This window comes from Falco naumanni, chromosome 1, assembly GCF_017639655.2.
Source record: "Falco naumanni isolate bFalNau1 chromosome 1, bFalNau1.pat, whole genome shotgun sequence".
Lineage (NCBI taxonomy): Eukaryota > Metazoa > Chordata > Aves > Falconiformes > Falconidae > Falco > Falco naumanni.
In genome coordinates, this window is record NC_054054.1 from 27,640,794 (window position 1) to 27,661,201 (window position 20,408).

Here is a 20,408-nt window from a genome sequence, read left to right on the forward strand (position 1 = left end):
GCCCCACCTTCGCTCCGCCCCGCCCCGCCCCGCCCGGGGTCGGTGCCGGGGTCGGTGCCGGGGTCGGTGCCGGGGTCGGTGCCGGGGTCGGTGCCGGGGTCAGGGCCGTGCCGGGGCCGCCCCCCCTCCGCCCCGCTCCGAGCCGCCGGGGAGGCGGGCCGGCCTGGGGCGCTGGCGAGCCGGGGGCCTGTGGCGGTGTTATCTGCCGGGCCCTGCGTGCCACCGCGGGGCCGAACGTTACCCCCCGGATCCCTGCGAGCCGGGGCCGGCCCGGCGGCCAGTCGGGATGCCCGGCACCGGCGGGGCCCCGTGGGGCGGCAGCGCGCGGCCCCTCCCGGGGGGGGCGGGGCGCGTGCCCGGGCGCTGGCGGCGGCACTGCGGGACCGAGCGCGGCGGGCGGGGGGAACTGCGGTTCGCAAAAAGTGTGGCTTTGCACGGGCCCCGCACGAAGGCTGCTCGGGTTTGTTTCTAGAGCCGGTATAACAAAGGAACGGCCTCGGCGGGGCGCTGGTTTGGGACAAAGATCATCAGCAAAACACGCAGAGTCGCCCACTCTGGGCACAGGTGCGTGTCAGCGTCCTTCCTTACTCTGTACTGGGGGAGGTGCTAGTACGGAAAGGACAAAACAAAGGGCCCGATAACAATTTCTAGCCGTGTCTGGCTTTTGGCATCCTAACAACTGTGTGGCCAGTCCTCCCCATAATAAAACCAGGCCTGAATTCCAGTCACCTGGAGACAAGCAGGAAACAGCCCGGAGAAACTCCGTTTGCAGCTTTCCTCCTGGTTTGCTTTGTCCCGTACGCTCCAGAACAAGCTGGGATTCTGCACATGCCAAGTGGCATGCAAGGGGGATATTTCACTGAACCACCTGTAACTTTTTAACATTTAGTCTCAGACTTCAGAAATAAATATGACTTCTGTTTCTCTTTTAGTTGCCGGCCAGTCAGCCACAGGAGGCTCTTTATGGAAGTCACAGCGCTCTACTCGTGCCGATTCTGAGCGAGCACGCAGCAGCCTGGCCTTGTGTCACAGCCCCTCCCGACCAGAGATTACCGTGATGAATCCTGGATGATCCCTGTTCAGTGCTGTGAGAAGTTGGCTAACCCCATTCCCACTATTGGGGGCTAAAAATCCCATTCCTAACAAAAGCTTGTTCAGTATTGTGAATATATTCTCCATATCGAAGAATGCTTTTTGTTTATTTGTGAATAAGTTTTCTATCTATTACACCCTTTCAAGTTGGAGCTGCTCATTGTTATCGCCTGAAATATATTATTTCTATGTGTTATAATTTATATACTAAAGCACATATTAATGGCATGTATGGCTGATTAGAATAATGAGTACTAATTGGGTAAATTTTCATACAAGTAATGACTTGTACAGAGATTTGGAAACCTTTCCAAGTTCATTAGTATGTTGCCAGGAAGCACACAAACAAGAGAAATGCAACACATTACTTGCAGAGACGTTAATCAATATCCATCTGCACTACTGATCGGTAAAAATAACTGTTAAGATACCCTTCTGAAAAACTCTGAGATGAAGGATCAGTGGAACCAAAGAGTAAGAAAATCAGGCAAAAAATATGTTGTTTGGCTGCTTTTGGAATCTCTGTTTTCTCTCCCCTAGTGCTTGGGTAACCATCCTTCAGCAGCAGCTCCTCTGGCCTCTGCAGCTCTGTCTGGGCACAGCTCCACCCTCAGCTGCCAAATTAAAAAAAAAAAAAAAAAAAAAAAAAAAAAGGTAGCTGATTTTCGCTCTGGAAAATGGATTGTGTTCCTCCTGCCAGCATTAAAGAACAGTTAACACTGCATTGATGGAATAATTGTTATAGCTTATAGCACAGCGTCTTTGAGAGAAGCCCGAGTTGCCAAGCTTTTGCTCTGTGTGAACAGTTCCTTTCACTTAGCCTGGCTTTTGGCTGGAACCCCCTGCAGATGCCAGATAAGCCCCTTTGGCCAGTTTGATTTCTTACAACTTCTGGGGCAGAAGCATAGCCCAGAGAACACTGAACTCCCTTTCTTGCATAACGAGATACCCAGCACCAGCTTCCCGAGGTACTCGGGGAGCAAAGCAGCCTGCTCTGGAGCTTCAGGGCAAGGCGCTCGCTGTTCAGGAGCTTTCCCTACATCTTGTCAACCTCTGCCCGAAGCTGAGCTAGGCCAGGTGCCACATAACTGCAGAGCGAGCTGTGAGGAGTGGGAGGGATCTCCCTGCTCAGCTCTGCGGTACAGGCCGAGGCAGGGGGAGGATCCCCGGGTATGGCACACAGAGCTCGTGTGGCAGAAGAGCTGAGGCTGCCAGGCAAGGCAAGGTGGCTGTGGCCTACAGGAGGAGCAGCAGGCACCCTGGAGCCAGCAGAGTAGCTTGCCAGCGCTGCCAAGTCCTGAATCTGAAATCCCATGAGGGATATAGCTATCCAGGTGTTTTCCAACAGTGTTTCAAGGGGAACAATCTCAGCATCTCTTTTGTACCATGTTTAAAGGATGAGGCAAACGAGGAAGGGGCTGCCCTTGTGGAAATGTCACTGAACTGCGGCCATGCTTCTCAAAGGCAGGAGAGAAGTAACGACAGAAAAACCCTGACTTTGCACAGCACCCTGACAATGTATCACCGTTGACTCAGCTGAAGGAGCGGTGGCAGACAGAACAGGTCCATGGACCATCTTTTCTTTCTCCTGAGTGCCACAGGTTGACTATAAATCAAAATGATTTGCTTCAAGACGGGGGAAAATGATCATCAGGATCCATCGGAGTGTAGGCTCAGATGTTTTCAGTGTGTCACTGAAAAGCTGTTTGAGAGTCCCCACCTCCCCTCTGGGACTGCTCTGAACAGAGTGGCCAGAACCACGCAACTTGCAAAGCGCCACAGTCCTAAAAACTTCATGATCTAGTGGAATTAAAGGAGGCTGAAAAAGGAGGAACAGCCAACTGCTGCCTGCAGTTGCTGCTGTGATTAACATCATTTTCAAGCAAACAATACAATGTAAATGATTTCAAAATGCCAGATAATCTAACAATTAGATCCTTCCTAGTGACTCTTCCAGAAAGTGAATTTCCAAGCAAGAATTAGAAACCCAACAGTATTTCATGACAATCTCTAGATACTGGGTTGGAAGAAAGTTGTATTTACTTGACCACAGATCAAGAGTGTTGTGACATGGGCTCAGCACGGCTGCAGCTGCACAGGTTCTTTACACCACGTATGAACGAAACGACATTTGCTCGTTAACTGTGTTATTTCTTTAGACGTAACACCACAGCAGCAAACTGCTTTAACTTGTAGATAGGAAGGAAAATTAGTAAAATTATTACAATGGCACTCATTAATATTTTCTGACAAGTTTTGAATTTTATGTTATGTGTGGGTTTTTTTAAGGGCTTGGTTCAGCTGTGTGTGTAGTGGTTAAATAACCTGTCATTTCTTCTCAAAGCATGGCAGTCCATGACCATGCCTGCCCTCTGAAATAAAAGCAAACAAACAAACCCAACAACGACATGACTGTAAAGCTCCAAAATCACTCATGGCTGCAAGTCAGCTGCAACACAGGACATCTTTGGACTATGTCATACAGTTAAAATTGTATTCCACAGGGTGACTGCTGTGTTGGGTACAGTGTTTTCTGTTTTAGCAAAGTAGAGACAGTCTTACTTGTCAGTCAGAGGACTAGGAAACAGTTTGTAACCTTTTGGAGGACTTTTAAGCCCACAGGTCATCTGCTGATGCAGTTGATGTTACTATTACCGATTGCTCGCAAAGAGCAATATAACTACAACAAAAGAGAAAACCCGAAAGAAATTTAAAGACATTTAAATTTCAACTCAGTCACAAACAAGATCATTCCCAAGTCAAAACAGCATGTGATTTCTGTAATTGTCAATAAAATTGGCATTTTGATAAATCAAATATTTGATGATACTTTTCTGCGTGATGAAAGAGCTTTACCTAATGTATCTGTTATATATTTTTTGGTTGTCATTTGTCTGTAAGCTGCAAGGAATGCTATTTGTTGCACTTTGTAAGGTATTTCTTTGTCTCAGCTTTCACGCTGAAGAGTGTCATCACTGGAAGGAAATCCAAGGAAGAAAATCCAGGGGAGAAAAGAGAAACCAGTATGGGATGCTGGCAGATAGCTGTTTTGTCTTCTTCTGGTGGGTGCTTAGTAAGGTGTGAGCAAGGCTTTGCACTTGCTCCCACGTGTAGCCAGCCCGCCACAGGAATAAGGGCACTGCAAGCATAAGAGAAGAGACAAGCAGTGAATGGTTCGATGTTTTCTCCCTCTCTGTCAGTGCCCATGTGCCAGTTTGTCAGATTCAGTGTTTCAGTTAATACCTGAAATGCAGATAGCAATGCTAAGTTAGAAGTGTCAGCAATGACTTGCATTTTCAACGCAGTATATAAGTTTAGCACTAATTGTTAGCATAAGTAATTAGATATTACTTGTGGTTCTCCAGGTAATAGGTGAATTTGCTGTGTGATAGTATAAAAGGCACATTTATTAAGGAAGCTGGTGTAAGCTGATGAGATCTGCCAAAGAGCTAACAGAAATCTGAAGCTAAGTCACAGACTACTTGGCCTTTACTATATTAGAAATTTCATAGGCATCGTAAAAAGACATTTCCTAGGCAGCCTTTCAATATAGCATACTATTTTCCACATGCTGAAACAACATGAGAGATGACCAGTTAACTGTTATCAATAAGGATTTTTTAAAAAGTTATCTACAACTTTAGGTTGTACGGGGGATTTTATCAGTATGTATCAATACCCGAAGGGAGGATGCAAAGGAGAAGGAGCCAGGCTCTTTTCAGCAGTGCCCAGTGGCAGGATAAGAGGAAACAGGCACAAATTGAAACACAGAAGGTTCCAGGTGAACATTAGGAAATACATTTTCACTGTGAGGGTGACTGAGCACTGGTACATGTTGCTGAGGGAGGTCGTGGAGTCTCTGTCCTTGCACATACACAAAAGTTCACTGGACATGGTTCTGCGCAAGCGGCTCTTGGTGTCCCCTTTTGAGCAGGGGACATTGGACCAAATGATCTCCCGACATCTCCTCCAGCCTCAACAATTTTTTGATTCTGTGATAGGTGAGATGCTGTATGTCCTGGCAAGGCACGTGATTTTTTCATTGCTGATTTCTGCATTACTGTGATACAGCCATACAGAAAATTTGTGAAATGCTAACAGGGAGTGTCACAATCAGTGATATTTTCCTGTTATATATGCAGATATTACATTTAAGCTGTTCTATCCAGTTCCCTTATTTTCACTATGCTTTTAGTGCATAACCATTCTCCATGTATTGCCAGTTGGGACATAGCAATTGATATTTGTGGTACCTACAGAAAAGAAAAGGATTGTAGGATATCATGCTAACAAGTTAAAGTTAGCTGTAGGTTCTCAGAGCTTAAAGTGCGTACATGTCTAAGCTCTACTATTTTGTGCTGTCTCAACATTTCAAGGTATTTTATTAGTTTCCACTTTCATCATGAGCTTGTAATACCAGTGGGAGGCAAGAGAGAAGAAAGCTTTGATCCTGTAGCACAGATTGACTGGCAAACCGTGGTGCACATTGCACATTTAAAAAAGCACATACAGCTCTCAGAAGAGGATGTTGTCCTAAATATAGCACTGTTCTTATAACCCAACGAGAGGGGAGAGGGAATCAGGGGAAGAGAAGGAAGGACGTAGTGGATATTGTATTCTTGGGTTGAATTTTAGTATTTGTTCTCCACTTTGTCTGGTCCTCTGATCATCTACCAGCTAACCCAAGGATGTATCAGGTTATTTCACATTTCCTCTTGGAAAATTTTTCTCCATTGTTTATTGTAAGCCTCTTGTTCACAACTGAAAATCTTTTCTAGTTTCCACTGTTCAGCTTAAACTCCCAACCTCTGGCAGGCAGGCAGATCTCAGATCCTGTGGCAGCTGAACTACGAAAACATGCTTTTTCTGTCTTGTTCTAGACAGCACCCAGCTTCTAGGTTCAAGGACAAATTAACTTACGTTTGTTTAACAGATAGGACAAAGTTAGAGCTAATGCCAGTTCTTTTCAAGTATATTTTGGACTGCTGCCCTTCTCTTAGATGTTGCTTCACTTTTAAAGCCCCAAAATGCAAGTTTAAGTGAAAAATAAAATTAGTTTGACTAATAAGGACATGACCTTGAACTCACCCTTATGCAAATGATTCAAATTATGCTGTGACAAAAATTTATTTAATGTTTTGGTTTCACAGAATCACAGATCCATATGCACAGATTATTTTGGCCCAATTCCTTCATAAAAAAAGTGAGTGGGGTAGACTATTTTTATGTATGTTCTTCAGTTCTGTTGTAAGTGTAATTAAACTTTCTTCCCTTGTTAGGTAAATTTCTGGATGCCTAGGTAGATTTACTAAGCCTACAACTTGATTTGGACAGCACAGTGCCGTCTGTTAGAAAAATGGGGTTGAGAGTGATTCTGGCAGTTCTCTCACACTAAGTTATGGAAAGGTTTCCTTAAACAGAGAGTTATCCAGAGTAGAAGTAAAAAATCTATAGTGGTCGCAGCATAAATATACTGCATAGATATTTGCCTTAACAACAGTAAGTTATGAGGATTATAGACAAGTTTCCCAAAAATGTTAAGCTTCTAAATCCAACTTCAGACTTCTAAGTAAGCTGTTTCTCAAAAGTGCTGAACCTGCAGCAGTTCCCATCGAATGCTCAGGCTTGTCAATGCGTGACTAGAGGCAGGATGGCAGTATCAAAGGGGAAACCCAGTTGCTTTAAAAAAACTAGCACAGTATGGTTTTATAATATACAGCTACATGCCACAGTTTACACCACCAAAGTTGAAAGATCTGTTTTACAGCCAGCAAAACTAAGCTCAAATGCAAAAGATGTGTCTCATGTCCCACTGATGGAGGCAACAGTGTCTAAAATATGGGAAGTTAATAGCTTCACATTTGTGCTAGAAAGCTGCTCTAAGAAGATAACACTAAATGCCCTACCTAAATAAATAAAAAAACCCCTGCAATTAATGATCTGATTTTAAAGAGGTAGGCTTTTACTAATACAGATTATATACCCTTGGTGGAGGAGATAAAGCATATCCTAATGAAACTATACGAGGGCTAAATGAAAGGCTATACTGAGAAATTTGTATAGCAAGTCTTAAAATAGCCTCAAACAACGTGGAGACTGAACTACAGTCTACTTTGTAAACAGCTGCATTTTTAAATTTCAAAAAGTTTTAGCTAAAATGTAACAGAATAGTTACAAAAATTAACTAGGCTCTTGAAAAGCTTTTATTATTTCAGTAGTCATGTCATGATTTACTGGGAAAAGGATGCCCTCTCTTGGTAATAGCAGAAATAATGACACTATGATCTATTGCTGTAATACTTGAGGTAGAATTGCATTCCCAGTGTTCTGCCTTGTAAAAAATCCCCACATTTCTCCCAGATAACAATAGTTTGATAATTTAGTGCTAGTCTTCCTGTAATTTGGGGCGGGAGTTTCCACTGCCTGTCTTCAGAATTGTGTGATAGAAAACAAATGTCGGTGAATAAAAAATATCTGCACTGGTCCTCAAGCTGATCCAATATTCCCGTTTCCATGACGTTTCATTATCAAGAAATGAAAAGAAATACTGAGAACATAACAGGAGCAACACGCATTTGGAAAACTACCATCTTTGCCATATATCATTTTGCATAAAACTTTAAGTTGAAGTTGTATTCAACTAAATTTTGCTTTCTGAAGTCCTGTTGTTAATATATATAAAACTTAAATAAATTATCATAGTAATATGCTTTAGTAAAGGCTTTGAAACTTCACAATGGGCCTAGGGCATTTGTTTTGCTTTCTACCCTCTTATGACCAAATTGTGAAAAGGAATTAATGTTGCCACCTCTGAGAACAATTTGCTTCTGTAACCATTCCTGTATTAATTAATTTTCCTGGTGTCATGTGCTTGCTCGGTAAATGCAAACATCTCACTAAATATTTGGCTCAATGCCTTCACTGCTTGAAAAATTGTTTGGAGATTGGCTTTTTGATTAGCATAATTACAGTCATTTTTATTCTTGGTTTACTTGCCAAATACTCAGACTCAAAGCTACTTCCTGCTTGTTACTGCAGTTACTCAGATTTACTTTCTGTGCCACTGAAAAAACTTGGTGTGTTCCATAAGCAAAAACCGTCTTATATAAAAAATAATGTATCAAATGTGAAGAATATCAGTTGTCCCACATCTCCAATTAATGCGTTTGTGTACTGAAAAGAACCAGTGTAACACTTTTGTATCACTTTTTTTCTGACATAAAGGTGGAGGTTTTTCTTGACTTGTCCATCTTCTAGGTAAGGCAACAATGTACATTGAAGACAAAATTCAATCTTACATTAGCTGACAGCCATTACACTTTTGAAGATACCTGAAGTACCTACATTTTATTGCCTATTCATTACAGTAAAATTTTAATCAGAGTTCTAGACAAACTAATTTAATGTGGCATCTCTGATTCTTTTGCCTTAAAGGCTTAATGTGATGTGAACCTGATGCCAATATTGAAGATAGCAAAGCATGTGCATTTGGAGTGCTGTGAGAATTACAGTGACAATTAACTAAGTTTTCAGGGTGGCAGTGAATAAAAGGGAGGTTTTCAAATGTAAAATGACTTCTTTCCTCAGTGACTCAGAAGTGACTTGCAGTTTACCAGTTAAATTCTAATGAAGTGATTTATTTGTAGCTGACAGAAGCTCCTCAGAAAAACAATGAGCCATGATTTCCATTTCACATATACTGTATGACTTACCAGCTACTTAGGATCCTTCTCGGTTGCTTGGATGACTTAGAGGTTCCCAGTAGGTCAGCCAGCACTGAGGCATCAAATACGATGTCAACATCGCTGTTAAACACAGGGAGAAGTGTTAATTGTCAAAGAAAGGAAAATGCATTTGCCATAGCACAAACAAGCAAACAAAAACCCAATCTCCATCATTATTTGGAATATTTACAGGTATAGCCAATGGACTAGACAGGCTAATATAAACCTAAAAAAGTCAGAAAATAGAAAAAAAAAAAAAAAGATTGGAATAAAGAGTGAAGGAGTGAATGAGACAAAATCCCAGCTGTCAATAGGGCAGTTCTCCACAGAATTATTTACTACAGATGGGTTGTCTGTTCATCATCCACTGGAAGTATTACAGCCCTTTGAACACAGGAACAATCAGCAATATAAGCCTTACTTACCTGTACAGGGGGGGAAGGGGGCGGGGAACTCAAGAATGCACAAAGGACCAAAAGTAATCCCTCTCCCCACCATACTCACCACCCTAAGTTAACCTGAAAACACTACTATTTCCTTTTTGAAAAAGCATGTAAGCAGATACCTGTGTGACAGGCAAGGATCACATGCCAATGTTTCCTCAGCTGGTTAAACCACAAGCTCTTGGCATGGCTATATTGGAGCTGGTAACCTTTTCAGCTGCTAAAACAGATCTGTGTTCCTATTTTAAGGTGCAGAGCTCCTTGCTCTGCAATGCTCATCTGAGCTTATTTTGATACCTAGCCTGATTTATGTGCTCCCTACCTCAGGAAGTGGCTGTGGACTTTGTGACTGGAAAGTGCATCAGTCGGGTGTCCTCTGCCAGAGTCAGAGCTTTGTCAGGCTCTTTCAAAAGGCACAACCTAAACCAGTTAGTGATTTTATGAAGAGAAAACTATGCCATCAGCATCTGCCCTGTTTTGTTGGAGCAGAATGTCCTGCTTCAGAAAACCGCTGATTTCACTCAATCACTCCCAAGTTTTGTTCTCATTTATTCTTATGGGTTCCCGCAAACACTGTAATGTTGTTTCCACATCAGCTTTAGCAATGAGGACCACTGACAGTGTGCTGATTAATCAGCTCTTGCTCCCCTTCCTGTTACTCTGATCACATCTCTGTTTTTTTTTCCAGCTCTAACACTATCAGTGGCCCCAAAAGAATCAGCAAAATTTGTCTGTATAATTTGTCTCCTAACAGAAAAATGTAATTCAGGCTGTCGTTTACTCTTTTGCTAGACTTCTGCTGCTTTTCAATTATAAATTGCATGAAAAGCAGAGTCAAAAGCTGTGTTGCTTTTAACCACAAATGTAATCTATGGCAAATGCCAACTTCACTAGCACCTCTTAGACTCTGATGCTCCAGTTACTCTGAGCCGCCCAAGGGGCCGGTCCTCCTGCATCCAAGCCTTCCTGCAGCCCATGGCAGCCGCTCTGGCAGAAAGGCAGGAGGAAGAGCTGAGAGGGAAGCAGCATAAAGTACTAACACTAAGTTTATGGACTGTTACTATCTAATGGCATTTTCTCTCAACAGAACTTACACCACTAACTGAGGTTGATTTGGGGTTTGAAAAAGGGTATTTCATACTTTAAAGGCGAAACAGAATCCTCTAGTCAGGATTCCTTGCAGTGGAGAATTAAGTGGAGGACACAGCAGCACTGTCTGATTTGGCTTGCACTCTGTTCTTAACGTGGTGTGTGGACAAACACCATTGGAAAAAAATGCTTTCATTTTTTTTGAGTCAAAACATTTTGAACTGAAGGAATGTGAAAATATTCAGTAAGACCTTTACCATAGGACCTCTATAGCCAAGACAAGATTACATTTTACAAACATCAGGTGGAAATCCTGATTATGGCTACTATTTGTAGTGTGCTATCATCAGAAGCAAATATTTGGAGATAGAAGGCCTTTTGTTGACTTAACACTCTTGAGGGATGCTGTGGAATAATTTAGGTGTTTACTTTAGGAGGCTGAATAAAGGTCAAATGAATCCTTAGGAAAAAAACTCTAGTATGATATCCTACTTATACATTCCCTGTGAAGTGTTTAAGGATCTGGGATTTTTACCTAACATAATTCTAGGTTATTTCTCTATAATATATTATACATTACACATATGATGGAGATATATATCATATATTGTACAGATATTATAGAGAGATATAATATATTATATCTATCTAGGCACTAATATAACTCTAGGCGCCTTTCCTGAGGAAAGCTGAGTCAAGTATTGCTCCTGTAGTAACACTGCTAAGGATAAGATTATTGCAGATTAGTGTTTGGCGTCCAGTGATTCATACAAAAAATATCCTTTACAAGTCTGTCCTCATCGTAATGTATTAATATTGTTTACACTATTACACTGAGATAATGCTTTGCAAGTCTAGGCTGGTTATAAAGCAATTTTGCCTATACCTTTTTGTTCCCACCCCCATTCCCATTAGAAAGTACTCTGGCAGGAAGAAACTGGCTTGCTTTATACCAAAGCTGGGGCTTTCCTGAAAGTAAAAAGCAAGAACACTTTATAAGAAACAGGTGACTTAACATAAAGTTAAGTATTTTATTGAAACAATTAATAAGGAAAAGTGAATTATAAACTATGGAGGAATTTCTCTATTTTCACAGTAGTCCATTTCTTCATTTGCTGTATTCTCTCAGAAGACTGGAGCTATGTATTCTGGCAGTGTGTTAAATCATCAAACTACACAATGTTTTGAGATTTAGACACTGTTTTAAGTATAAAAACCCCTTCAAATAATCATTCAGGTAGCAGGAAAAAAGACAATTGCTTTATATTCCTGTGATTAGGACACAAGATACTGCTGACTAGTTTCTGCTGCTCTGAAGATTTGGCTGGTTGGACCAAGCAGAACACCATCCACAATTAAGAAACAGAGCAGCCAACCTCAGCTTCCACAACTCTTTGATTAGGGCTCTGTTTAGCAAGGCAGAACCCATGAATTTAAGTCATTCCAGTCCCAGAAGGAAATTAAACAACTTATCCATATCCAAAACGAAGGCTAACACACTGAGCTTTTTGCTTAAAAAAGCTTTTTTTTTTGCTTTTTTTGTCTCCTTCCTCTGCAAACAAGTGAACCTGATCCCACCATTTGTAGTATGTTTTATCTGTCATCATACTGCAACAAGCTTGACTGCATTTATTAAACAGTTTGGGAATATCTGAAGTCATGTATTTTAATGAATTTACTCTTCATGCCTGCCATCCTTGCCATCACCCTACCGAGAAACTAACTTGCTAAGACTTGATATGTATGGGCATATCCTATCCAAAACACCTATTTATCTACAAGATGATTTTCATATTAATTTAATTATCACAGACCTATTAAAATCCTGTAAAATATATTTATCTCAAATCCTGTGGAAAGAGTAGGTGGTACAGCAGAGTAATGAGGACAATTAACAAGTCGCCATGCTCCGCACAAAACATGAAAGATGAGCAGCTCCTTTATTTACTACTGTTTCAGAGCACAACCGACTTGTTTCTTTCAAAAAAAGCACACTGCCTTCTGGTAACAAAATTATTGTTTAAGCGGAATTTGTATCAAAGTTAACCACTACAGTTTTTGAAAGTGTGACTCTGAAGATAGATGAGCTCTGCAATGGTCTTAATCTAACCAGGGCAGGCCCAGGTTTGTGACATTCGGTGAAAGGCACCAGGATCTTTCTTATCGTCACAAGATCCACTTCAAAAAACAGCATCAGAGTCCATTTTACCAGCTGAGCCTTCTCCTTTCCCCCCGAGTGACTCTCAGCACCCCTGCTGGCCTTTGGCACTAGCTGTTTTCTGATTATACTATTTTCTATTGCCAGTGAAAATTCTAACTAATTTAAAGCAAACAAACGAGAACATTAGTCTATACTGTAATTATAGTATATGTGTATATATACACAATATACTATACTATACTGTAAATAATATAATTATTTATATTTGGGGGGGGGCAGGGAGGGAAATGGACTTCTCAGAATTACATATTTTACCTTTTTAAAGCTGTCACAAAAACTGACTGTTCATGAGCTGTTAAAACAAAGAATATTCTGACTTAATCGTGATTCAGATCTCAGCTTTGTCCTGATATGAAAGACAAAAATCTGTCAAAACCTTGTAAGTCTTCACAGTCAGGGGACATTATTTCCTGACCAGCTCTAGGAAGCTTCTCTTTCCATTGAGAAGTTTTCTCTAGACTCTCAGCCACCTGCCTCTCCTACCCCCATCCATCCCTTAACTCCCTCTCAGTCTTCAAAACTGAATCAACTTCTGAATCAACCATGCTTCAGATCCACACTCCCAGGTAGTTGATCCAACAAGGTCTTGTTAGTACAATGAAACCTTTGTGCATCAGAAATCAGGTAAGATTTCACTAGCCCTTTTCATTTCAGTCCTTTTCAATAAACTATTCTGCATCTTCCAGAGAAAAAAAGTTACTGCAAGATGCTGCCTTGGTCTGAAGATTACTGTATAGCTGGGCTTAGAGAAGGCAAGATTAAGGAGCTGCAGAAATTCCCAATACTCATACTAATTTAGGAAAACCCAAACATTTTCTGCCAGAAAAGTACCAAAATAATATCTAGCATGTTACATTTAATAAGTATCCATACAACTACATCCACTGTATATCTTACTGCATTACAGCTTATATATTTTTCTAACTTTATTTGTATACAACTGCTTTTAAGTGTTCTCTGGCTCTAATTGCTTCGTGACCTACCAGAGATTATACATAGAATAATCAATGAATAGAATCAATAGAATCAATGAATAGAAATACTGTTGTGAATACAGTGGACTGGAATTAAAATCAAATATTTTCCCCCTCCCTACAGATTTTCAGTCTGTTTGTGATTTCTTATCTGAAGAGTTTCATATAAAAAGCAGTGGAAATAAAAAGGTCTAACAAGATTTGAAGTTTATCTCGACAGATCTGTTCTTGACTGAGTTTTAAACCAAGCTCCTTGCGTGCAAACTGGGTGCGTCATATCTGCATAAAGTAGAGCATGCTTCTGAAATCTTGGAGGAAATCAAGGCTGTCCTCTACATACTAAGACTTTAAATTGTTATTTAGTGATTACTTACTTGGCTCTGGGCTTTTAGCCACATCATATGTTCATGCTTAAGGAGATTAAATGTGGTAGCTAATAGTCTGGTCAAGAAGCCTAACCCTATCAGCCTAACAGATCACTTACCAGATTTTCATCCTATGAAAATGTATAAGGAAGTGTTAGCACAGTAGCATGACTTGTGTTTTTCTTTGATAGTTCCAGCCTCAGTATTACTTTGAATGAATGTGCTATTCCACCTTCACAGCCAGCATGTTCAACTTAAAGCAGGGCTTTTTATAAGCAAGTGGGCCTCTACGCTAATAATTGAAGCACTTACATCCTTTGCTAGAGGTCTCTTGGAGGTCTACAAAGTTTCTTCTTCCAGGAAATTAAGTTAATAATTCCTAGAACTAGATTCTATTTTTTTTTTTTTTTTTGAAAATACTACTTATGGGTGACTAAGAACTGAGAAAGCGGCTTCTGAGATGAGGATTGAGAAATCCTCGAAAGTGGCTAGGCAGTATACAGCTAAGCATAAATGTTGCTGGCTGGCCAGGACCACAAAACTCAAGATGTGAATGCCAGATACATACATTTATGCTGTATCTCCTTACTAGTTTACTGTCATTGTGTTCTTATAGCCTGTTTTTTGTCATTACAAATGACAAATGACCCCTTCAGCAGGGGTGTGGGTTTTTTTTGTGTTCCACAATAAAGCTGCATGGGACATAATCTATACAAATTATTGCTATTTGACTACCTTTTTTACTCTTATGTCACACCAGGATGGAAGAAAAATAATCAAAAAGTAATTGGTTTCATATTAGTTCTTTATATATTTCACAAAAAAGAAAAAAACCCAACCTTTCATGAAATCACAAGGGAGAAAATTCAATACAAAGCTACTTCTGAAGAGTCCATGGTAGCACATTTGCCATTACTAATCACTTCTTACAGGGATTTAACTGCTATCACTCATATGGCGCTGGAGACAGAGGCCTGCTTTAGAAAGACTGGCCTATAAAAAAAGCCAAAAGATGAGGAGAGCCAAGGAGTCCATTTCTACTGAAAAGCAAATCCCTTTGTTGCATTTGGGCAAAGTCACTCCTGAATTATCTATTATATGGAAACTTGATTAATATTTATACTTTACAAAATACTTTGTAACTTTCCTTTTCAAATAAATTTAGTACTATCATATTACAGGACAGGCAGTTTGTTATTGATGATCAAATCTCAGAAACAAGGGAGACTTACTTCAAATCTTAAGTTTTGAACACAAAAATCATTTAACTTCAAAGATCAGAAAGTTATTTTATTTTCCAAATAGGAACAGGGATAGAGAAGATGAGGATAACAAGTATCTTCAACCTGGCTGGATAAAACAAGTCAGTAGAATTAGTTAATTTGAATATCCAAGCTTTTTAATTTGTACTGATCTTCTTACTAGCTCTGGGAATTGGAAAACAGCTGCAATGCAACACACACTGCAAGTCTGCCCTAGGCAGAGGATGGGGAGGGACTCCACTCAGATGTACTTTTACATAGCCAGCCAAAGTCACTGCAGAACCAAGAAGCAGTTCCAGGTTTCCACACACATGTCTCCATTTGTCCTTCCTGCTTCCCTGGTTGCCGAAAGGCAAAAGTGACATTCTTCAGTTACTTTGCCATTTTCATTTATGGATGCTGCCAAAATTATTAGAGATGAATCAAAATATTAATAGAATATTTATACTTCTCTATTTCCTTTTATATGTACATATATAGCTTTAGGCATCCAGAGCTGTGAATGCACTATTTGTAATATGGCCATTAATGAAGCAAATTCTTTCATGCTTAGTGACTTCACACAATACTACTGGGCTTTCCTGTTTTCCACCCACCAGTACTATCGTTTAATTTCCCCAATGAGTACTTGCTCAGCTGTGACAAATTCAAACTCCACCAGATTAATTCATAATCATGTATGAATGGGGAATGGGAGCCCGTGGATTTTGGTTTCATTACTGTAGACCTTTGCTTCATTTTTAATTAACTTAAAATATATATTACAAGGTAAAACCTTAATATAGTATTTACATGATGATTTTTACTTGCTAACTACAGTGTGATAAATTTCTTAACAACTGTGCCAGCATAAAACTCAGAAAAAGGTGCCATCTCTAGGGACTCCTTTGCGCTACTTCAGTTTGTGCCTCTACCACACACCAAGCAAGCCACACTATATATTGTATATTCATAATACGGTTCTCCACAACATTCAAACCCACTAGTCTTCTTTCACAACTCCTTTAAGCGTAGGATGGACTTTGCTGTTTTCCTTTAGTCCTCCTGTCAAGCTCAGAAGCTCCTTTGGTATTTGTTCAAGATCTTCTCTTTTCCTTATGTTCCAAGAAGCTGATGTAGTAACATGCAATTCCTTATATTCTACCGAAGCCCAAAGCTGTTAAACTTAGGAGACAGCTGAGACTCCTAAGAAGCTGTAGCATAGCCTTTAAAGTTTCCCAGGCATTAAAAGCACATTTGTTTTCATGTTTCAGACCTAGTTAATACCAAATCATGCCTAAACCCGATTAGAATCCAGAACTTCAACATTCCTCTCCTCCAGTCCCCTGAGGAGAGCTCTATCTACCAGGCACTCACAGGGAACACCTATCAACTATCAACAGGACTATCAACAGAATCTGGCATCTCAGGAAATATAATGGCAACCACAACAGTTTCCAGAATTAAAGCTAATTGCACCACTTCCCTCTTTATTCCCTACCACAACTGCTATAATGTTAAGGGCTGGCATCCTGGAGGGATGTGCTAGGCTCCAATTCTTGTTTTCAATAGATTTTTTTCAATCCACACGCAGATCATAGAAACACAGAATCATGGAATTGGATTGGGTTGGAAGGGACCTTAAAGATCATCTAGACCCTACCTCCATGCCACTGGTGGAGACAACTTCCACTAGACCGTGTTGCCCAAAGCCCCATCCAGCCCGGCCTCGAACACTTCCAGGGATGGGGCATCCACAACTTCTCTGGGCAACCTGTTCCAGTGCTCACTGCTCTCACAGTAAAGAATGTCTTCCTAAAACGCGATTTCAATCTATCCTCATTCAGTTTAAAGCCATTACCCCTTGTCCTGTCACTACAGGATCTCATAAAAAGTCCCTCTGCAGCTTTAGGCCCCCTTTAGGTACCTTTATGTAGGGCAATACCTTTCAGAAATAGATTTACTTTCATCACCAGAAACAGCTGCATACTGGGCGAAGTAGAAAGTAATCATTAGGAGTTTAGCTTTTAAACAGTTTGCTGGGAGTGTTCCTCACAACTTTTTCTTAACTAAAGGTTTGATGAATATAGCTGCTTTGAGTTAGAGGTACCGTTTCCAAGTGTCATGGTTTAACTCCAGGAGGCAGCTAAGTTCCACACAGCCAAAACCAGTACATCAAGGTAGGTTACACTGTCTGGGTCCATGTATTTGATTTTATTTTTTAATATATAATTTACCATAAAATAATACACAAGATTTCCTAGTCTTCAGACTGTAGACACAAATACTAAGAGGTGGTCTCAGTCCCACAGAGATTTGTAATAGCTGTTTTATGAAAGAAGAATTGAGCTTATGAATACATTAGGAAAAAAAAAATAGTCTGCCAGAAACCAAAAATTAAACTTGAGTTTTATAAGTACCTAACATCTTACTCACCAAATTGATTTGCTTTTTTCTCATCATCCCTGCTCCTGAAGTTAATATTTTTTTAATACTTCTACATTGTTATTTTTCTTGTTCTGATTTGTGAAGTAAACGACTGTCAGGTGAGTTACCACTACCAAAGAGTGCTTCTTTGATGTATCTGAGTGTTTTAAATACTGTTGGTATTTGGATGCAGTATTAAAATGTTTTAGAAGTATTCTTGCCTTGAACATACAGATAATACATACAAAGAATGCTTTGAGAAAGAACCCTTAGACAGCAGAGACAAAGAAACCTGTGTCTTAACTGTGATTCCAGTAATAAAACTGAGCAACTAAATGATGTGGGAATATGGACCATTTGAATTTCAAAGGCAATCTCATGTGTTCAGGCTTTACTAGCACTAACATTGGTCAGCTTTACACTAAGGTATTTGTGCATACATGTAATAGAGAATTTTTCAAGCATACTTATCTATATATATAGTTAATTGTGGAATTAGCATCCTGCTCAGATTTTCAAGTTCTGTATGAAGAATCTAGTTAAATCATATGAAAGTGCTTGATGATGTGACATTTCCAGTGTCACTTTCTTTGTTTTGAAGTTTAAGACCATGTCACCTAAGATGTGAAAGCAATGGGTTCTCTGTCTTCTTACTGCTGCCAGTGTTTTTTCTTTCTGTGACTTATAAATGAGGATGGCTAGTTGTCTGACCTGTTCAGGCATTCTTACCAATAAAAATGAAATCCAGAAGAAGTCTTCCAATAAGGAAAGTCAGCAATGAAACAACAAAGGAAAAATGTGGTAAATTAATTAATAGGACGTGCTCTAAATAATATGTAAGTGTGATTCAAAATAAAATAACAGAGAAATATCAAGCAAAACCTAATTGTGTCTTAGTTATAAAGGTCAAGAAAAGGCACATATATTTTCCAGATTTCCAGTAACAGCAGAGAGGACTTACAAGGGAAATGCAGAAATACAGAATAATACATACCAAAAAGGCAAAACCTAAACTCTTCAAAGTGTATGCACAAACTAAGTACAAAATAAGATCATTAAATTTGGCTTTCAGATGAAGTGTCAAGAATTAGTAGTGTAAAGCCAAAGACTACGTAAAGAAGAAAATTCCTTGACTGGTTTGCATTAGAAAAACTGTTTACGTGTTTCTTAACTCATCATGTTCTCTAGTAATAGGAACAAACTGAAGATACATTCTAGAAGCCTTGAAGGAAAAAATGACATAGATAGCATCAACTAAACTCCACTGCAACTTAGTTTTGAGTCTGTTAAGTGTTCATAGTGTTTTGAGTGAGGTTTATTGTTCTTTGTAAAAGCTGGCAGGTGGTTTCACAGATCTTCTAGTGGCCAAGCTGACTTAAAGATTTCCTCTGTGTTTGGAGTGTTTGTTCCAGTGGGTGAAGAAGGGCTGGAAATCACTGCCACAGAAACTGTACCAGTTCACTGCTTGTGAGCTGTGTTGTAAACCCAGATTAGTTCTCAAATTGCTGTTTATTTTTTTTAATAAAGTACAGTCTTTCTGAAGTCAGAGGGAGACACTGAGATAAAATCTACCTCTGGAGAGCTTGTTTCATGAAGTCAGATTTGGTTCAGAAATCCTGAATTTTTGCAGTTACCTGTGAGCTGGGAACTGCAGTGCTATACTTAACCAAAAAGAAGGATTCCCCCTCTCTCTGAGTCTGTCTCCTTCATGACACTGAGTGCAGTTGACACAGAACTACACCCTCAAAAAAAGAATAAATCAAAGTTTGAAAGGCAGAACAAAAAAAGAATAAATCAAAGTTTGAAAGGCAGAACAGAGACAACTCAGGTGAGCAGCAGTACTTTCTGTAGGAAATCCAAAAGGAAGAAAGACTTGTTTTTCTAAGCGCAAAGAACCCTATCTCCTACTGCTTGCCTTCCTCTTCTGTTGAAAAGCACAGTTCTACTCATTCCTTGCTAGTTTTCTTTATTAATAAATAAATCAGTCTCCCACCAATTCTTCAAATAAGAAGAAATCTGAGATTTCATGTTCTTGGTTATCTACTTGACTGAGAAGAGGCATTTCCATTTGTAAACGTTATATTCATTAAATTCCTTAATTCCTTCAGGCCGAGCATTTGATTTGATACACAAGTTACACTTGCAAAAAAAAAAAAAAAAAAAGGACAATCAGCAATCCCCACTTATTCTGCTCATGTACTGTATCCTGTAGCTTTGGGGTTTTTTTCCTGGGCTTTAACGTTTTATTTTTATTACCTACGTCATAACTGTTTATGATTACTTAAATCATCTGTTCTCAAGACTGCTGTACTGCTTTTTCTATTTGGATGCTGATGATGAGCAAATAGCAGTCAAATTCAGCTGAAGTGTTTCAGAATTTGCTTCTATCAGGATTGAACTTTGAATTGTGAAAGGAATTGTAAAATCATGGTACTAATAGATGCTAAAAATGGAAATGTAAACAAGTATCTAAACAATCAGTAGCGCTCTGTCACTACACTCAGAAAATGCTTATTCTCTGGAAAGGCCTTTTTCCCTTGTGCCTGTGTAAGAAACTATGGACTAGGATATTGTTTATTAAGATTTATGTTAAGCATAATGTAAAGACTAGGCGCCAGATATCCAGGACGCCTCTTGTGAAAAATAAGATAACCGCCAGATGTCCAGGATGCTGCTTGTAAAAGAGAAGATAACCGCCAGACAGAAACAAGACAGATGACCCCATATAAAGATATATGAGTAAGGGGTTAACACCTCCACTACTTCATAAACACGAAAGTATAAAAAAGGACTGTTTAAACTGCTCAGGGCGGCAGTTGGCGGAGCGCAGAC

At 39.8% G+C, this 20,408-nt stretch overlaps 1 protein-coding gene and 1 long non-coding RNA gene across 2 annotated transcripts in view; one reads left to right on the forward strand and one right to left on the reverse strand.

The window, feature by feature from the left end:
* The first annotated feature begins 263 nt into the window (after positions 1 to 263).
* Positions 264 to 1,283, forward strand: LOC121085240. The gene is made up of 2 exons (XR_005826992.1): positions 264 to 564; positions 933 to 1,283. It is a non-coding gene; the product is annotated as an uncharacterized LOC121085240 (long non-coding RNA).
* A 7,527-nt stretch (positions 1,284 to 8,810) lies between these two features.
* Positions 8,811 to 20,408, reverse strand: part of C1H4orf19 (chromosome 1 C4orf19 homolog) — a 92,496-nt gene continuing 80,898 nt past the window's right edge. Inside the window, exon 3 of the transcript XR_005826994.1 lies at positions 8,811 to 8,897. The gene's annotated coding sequence lies outside the window, so the exon portion shown is untranslated. The remainder of the gene's footprint in view (positions 8,898 to 20,408) is intronic.